General features: G+C 41.3%; 1 long non-coding RNA gene across 1 annotated transcript; it reads right to left on the reverse strand.

Annotated features, from left to right (window-relative positions):
- Nucleotides 1-1,296: 1,296 nt before the first annotated feature.
- Nucleotides 1,297-3,035, reverse strand: LOC123412678. Its single transcript, XR_006613571.1, has 2 exons — nt 2,957-3,035; nt 1,297-1,644 (listed from the first exon to the last, which is right to left on the reverse strand). It is a non-coding gene; the product is annotated as an uncharacterized LOC123412678 (long non-coding RNA).
- Between the last annotated feature and the right edge of the window lie 2,901 nt (nt 3,036-5,936).

Here is a 5,936-nt window from a genome sequence, read left to right on the forward strand (position 1 = left end):
ACATTATCTCTCTCCCAGATCCACACCCCTCTCCCTCTCCTCTCCGCCCCTGATGGATGGATCCTCACGAAGGAGGAGAAGGTATGGATCCCCCACCCCCCGTGATTCTTCTCCACAGATACGCGCCTAGACGGAGAAGCATAGTGCGTGCGTCCTCCATGGATCCGGCCCTCTTCTCCATGGATCAACGACGAAGGAGCAAATTCGCCTCGATTCGTCGCCGTTTCGTCCAATTCCGGCCCGCCTCACTCGGATCAGGTCCTTGCGCAAGGCACTCGCAGCCGACCTTCTCCCCACACATACGCACCTCGGTCGGGCCAGTCAACCCGCCGAACCCCGGCCACGCGGCCCGGCACCATGGAGGTTGCCACGGCCATGTCGTCGACGAGCACCAAAACGACGGAGCTGGACGCCTCCTCGTCACGGACACCTGCTGCCAGGTCCATTCCTCACGATTTTGTCCTTTTTCTTTTTGTGTGTGTAGTGACTGAAACTGAAAGAAGCCGTTTGTGTTTGCGTGTCCGTTGATTGCCGGCCGACCGGCAGCCGTTCAAGGTGCTGCACGGCGGCGTGTCCGCGCTCATAGCAGAGGGCCTCGCCAGCATGGGGGCGCACATGGCGTGGGGCTACGGCCGCGTCGCCGGCATGCAACTCAGCATCAACCACTTCCAGAGTGCCACTTCCATGGACACCGTCCTCGCACGCATCGGCCCCGACTCCCCGTCCACATCGGCCGCTCCACCCAGGTTAGTTCGCTTCCCTGCTAGCCTATTTCCCCTGTTTTTTCGGTATGTAATAGCTAGTATTGCGCTTAGTCAAACCACTCAGAAAGTAGGAATTGGATTGTCAACCTCTTCTCTAGTAGTAGTCGATCACGCATAGCTTAATAAAAAAATCAGAGATGCTGATTTCCTTCGATTTCATTGTGTTTTTACACCGCGTGGGTTAGCAAAACCAATTGCTTGTATATTTTTACTGCACATGGGTGACCAGAACCAACTGATTATGCTTTTTTAGCTAACATAGTTATGAAAAAGGGACTTTGTTAATTAGTACTGAAATGCATAACACATATTCTAGAATCTAATATTTTGTTGTATATAATATGAACAACATGATTTTTTTCAAGTCAGAACTTGCTTGGAAAAATGCCGTGCAAATTACTACTGCCCTGCATTCCTCTCTTTCTCTGTGTGGTCTGTTTCCTCATTGCCATTGGCCTGGTTGGTTGGTGCTTCCTGCAGACTAGGTTACACACGTAGCTGTAGTTAGGAGGTACATAGATGTTGTTCTTCGGAAACGAGCCCCTTGATTGATTATTTATGTAGACTAGCTCACACACGTAGTAATCAATCTCACCGTGTTGTATCCCATGCCAACAGTTCATATCCTATTATTCTTACCTGAACACGTTGAGAAGTAAGTAAACTGTTATCAAACTGAATCCATGATTTATGCATGCGTCAGATTGGACAATGTTGAGACAGGCGTGCACTAGTAGGAGTGCATGCCCTACTCCATGTCACCGGCCTTAGACGCGAAAGTGCGGTAGAACATGATGCGGCCATGTGGGCTGGACGACGTGCATGCGGACGAGAACCCGAGCTCCACTTCTGCCTCCGCCTCGGACGAGATCCCTGTGCACTGCAAGGCCCAGACAAGAAAAGCTTTGTTGACCCTGACCACCGAGCTTTGCCTCCAGTATCTAAAGTAAGCAATTCACTATGTAGTAATCAATCTCACTATGTAGTGTCCTGCACCATGCCAATAGTACAAAGCCTATTATTCTTAACTCACAACGTTGGCAAGTAATCTGTAATCAAACTGAATCCATGATTTATTCTAAAACCCACTGAATTCATATCATTATCCCCAATCAATAAGATTGTTCCCTAACATCTGAATAAATGCATGGAAGTCAAATTCTATACGTATTTGTCAATCGGCTAACTGCACCTCATAAATTGTGCACTATAGCGAGAAAAGGAGAAGCAGAAAGTTTAATATTACAACGTCTCCAGCAGCATCGGCTTCAACTATTATCCTTACATTTCGTATTTAAGTTATACATCCTTGAAATAATTCTCAATGACGTGTCTAATAGAACTGTCGTGCATGCAAAAATTGAGCTAGATGCATGTAGTACTTGAATTATACCTGTTTTTGCTTACATCGTTACTTTTTTATAGTAGGTATGATCATCCAGTCACAGTTAACATACTTAGAATTAAAGCTTCCACTTCCTTAAATAATAGAAAGGTATTTTCTATCATGACCTATCAAAGTGTCCTTTTAGTGATTTCACATTTATAAAAATGAGTTGTGTAGAAGCTACACTTGAAACACTAACCAAAAATGTATGTCAGCAAACTTTTGCAAGAAAATAATATTCGTGTACTCATGGCGAATGGGATTAAGAAGCGTTTATGTCAAGACTTTACATTAGTTTAGTTACTGGCACTTCTGCCCTCGCAGGTGGCGTTGAGTCTTTACTAAGGTATTGACTTGATTTGTCACTCCATGGGTTCTAGGTCTTTTACTTAACCCCCCTACTGCCACAAAATATGACATTTTCTGGAAACTATAAGATTAGTCGAGTGGGCTTACTAATGGCTGGGTGAGAATTCAAGTTCGATTTTCAGAGTTGTATTATGAGGTTGAGCTATTGTATGGTTTCCTTCAAAACAATTGTACTTATATTTGTTTTTGGACTCTTTATTCCTGCACTTTCTTCTAAACATTTTTTAGATAAAGTTTTCTACTCATGACTCTGAAAATTGCATTAGCTACGGAGTGTACGTCACATAGGGATATGCTCATAAGAAATGTTACTTGAACATACCTAAATGAGTTAGCTATTTATGAGTTTGTCTTTTACTAAAATGAGACAGTCTACACAGTATTGTAACAAAAAGGAGATCTAATTCCCCAACTTATATAATGTTTTAGTCCATACCTCACAGTACACTTAGCTGCACAATTTCATAATACGTCGACATTGTTTCTTATTTACACTTTTGCATGCATGTTTTCTGTTGAAAAAATCACAGGAAATAGTAAGTATGCACTTATTTTTTCTGAATGCAAGATAAGTACAAAGTAACAAGTGTTCTATATTGTACTAATTTGCCAAGGTGCACATGGTCTTTAACTATTTTGTTAAATAAGATAGTTAAATGTTTGAAGACATTAGGTTGATAAACACGCTATGGTCTATGCTTCTCATGCTTGGAAGAGTATATTTTTTATGAGATGAAGTTAAATATTGTGGCTATTTTCAGCACTCAAGTAGAGTTCCTTCTAAGTGCTGCCATATTCAATTCAATATTGCTACAACCATTGCTGCCAAATTCCGTTAGCATTTGTTAGCTTTTCGACCGTTGTTGTGCTTGAATATTTGCGAGCTTGACGGACCAATTTTTTGTTAGATTCTGCTTTAATCTTTAATTTCATACCTTCCTTTGATAATTGAATCAAGCATGGTTTTATTTTTAGGTGCAAAAATTGATCAAAATTTTAGCAGCCTTAGTGACACTAAAGATTCAGAAATTTTCCCACCTATAATGATAATACAGATGATCTTATAATCTGTTTAAAGGGAGCTAAACTCTATATTTTTGTTAACTCTTCTCAAAGTTTAATCTAGTTAACTCTTCTCAAAGTTTAATATGGTTAATATGTCCAACTGGTGGCATTGACCTGCGACAAATGTTTTGTCTGGTCTGTAATTTTGTCTGGTCTGAAATATGTCGAGCTGGTGACGTTGATTCTAGCTAATGAATCTGTAATTTTGTTTGGTCTGAGATTTATTTTGCTCAATGAATTTTTATATGAATGAATCACACTATCAATTGGTTTGTTACTAACGCCTATCAGAGTGACTAACTGACTATTGCTTTGATGCAACAGAGTTTGCGATGGAATGGGCACTTCCTGAGGTATCCTTCTACGCCGTGTGACAATGGTGGATGACGACATCAGCTACAAAACCCCAATGTTGAGCTCCTCTCCCTGCTCCGTTACGGTTTATTATGTGGTGCTTGCTTGTAGAGTAAATGATCTGGGGGTAGCTATATATAGACCTGTTTTTTGCTGTTAAATGATCTTGTGGTTAATTAGAATTCTACTCCTCAATTGATGATATGTTATTGCTATGATTCCTAATTCAGTTAGTGCTCTAAGTGGTTAACTAAACTTCTAAGTTTCAGCTATTAAAATCATATTGAACTAAATAATCCTTCTACACTACTTGCCGCAACACTTCTGCTTATTTTTTGGTACTAAGACATGATTGGTTTGTCTATTTGATAAGATTTCTGGGCTAAAAAACAGCCCAAACGTACTTGAAGCTACACTTCTGTTTATAATGTCCTTGGACCATGTTTATTTCCTTCCTGGAGATGGTATGGTCTAAGTGATGCTCGTATGGTAAATTGTGTGGTTCCTTGTAATCATTTTGTGCACATGGAAGATTTTGTAGTATCGATTGTTAAATGTGCTTCGTAAAAAATCAGAATGCGAATGTTAGTATATTTTACTGAAAGTTCTAAATCGAATAGTGATAATAGTTAGTCTTTTTTTCTTCTTCTTCTTCTTCTAACTTCCTTAATTACTCCTATTTTTGCAGATTTTATTCATTTCATGGAAGCTGGGATCGATGGACTATTAGTGTTTATTTTTTTCATTTGTGTTGACGAACAATGTAAAACTTATGTATGTATATGTAGATGAACTATGTGAAACTATGTATTGTGCTTGCCTATGTGTTCTCTAGATTGTTAAATATTTCGTGATGATGTTGGGAATATATATGCTCTAAAATATATGTGTTGAAGATGTTTGAAACTATATGCTGTTGAGAATGTGATATAAAAATGCAGGGAAATAATAGAAAACAGACAAAAAAATCACATATATGCTCTAAAATATATGTGTTGAAGATTCCCCCCTTTGCGGTCTGCCCCCACATGGCAAAGGGGGGAAGGCAGACGGCAAAGGGGGGAATCGTCCCCCTCTCTCTCCCCTCTTTGCCGTCTGCCCCACATGGAAAAGGGGGGAAGGCAGACGGCAAAGGGGGGAATCTGCCCCCTCTCTCTCCCCTCTTTGCCGTCTGCCCCCACGTGGCAAAGGGGGGAAGGCACACCGCAAAGAGAGGAGTCCTGCCGTTAACACTTAACGGGGTCGTTGCAATATGTGCCGTCCCATTTATTTTGCCGTCTGCCCCCTCATGGCAAAGATTCTTTGCTGTCCGCTTTGAGAAAGCAGACGGCAAAGAACCTCTTCACCGGATTTTTTTTGCCGTCAGCTGACCGACGACAAAGCCTTTGCCGTCTGTGGTTGCACCCTTTGCCGTCCGCCTTGGTAGACGGCAAATTTCTGAATTTCAGTAGTGACACCGTGTACCTAGTGAGCCTCTACTAGACTAGCTGGTTGATCAAAGATAGTAAAGGTTTCCTAGCCATAGACATGCGTTTTCATTTGATAGCGGCATCACATCACTAGGAGAATGATGTGATGGACAAGAGCCAAACCATAAGCATAGGATTTGATCATATCACTAAGTTTATTGCTATTGCTTTCTATAGGTCAAAGTATTTGTTCCTAAGACCATGAGATCATGCAACTCCGTGACACCAGAGGAATGCCTTGTGTGTATAACATGTCACAACGTAACTCGTTGATTATAAAATGCTCTATAGGTATCTCCGAGGGTCTTTGTTGGGTTGACATGGATCGAGACTAGGATTTGTCACTCCGTATGGCGGAGAGGTATCTATGGGCCCAATCAGTAATACAACATCAGAAGAAGCTTGCAAGAAATGTGACTAAGAAGTTAGTCACGGGATCTTGTAGTACGGAACGACTAAAGAGACTTGTAGATAACGAGATTGAACTACGTATGGAGATACCAACGATCGAATCTCGGGCAAGTAACA

Source organism: Hordeum vulgare, chromosome 7H (assembly GCF_904849725.1).
Source record: "Hordeum vulgare subsp. vulgare chromosome 7H, MorexV3_pseudomolecules_assembly, whole genome shotgun sequence".
Classification (NCBI taxonomy): domain Eukaryota; kingdom Viridiplantae; phylum Streptophyta; class Magnoliopsida; order Poales; family Poaceae; genus Hordeum; species Hordeum vulgare.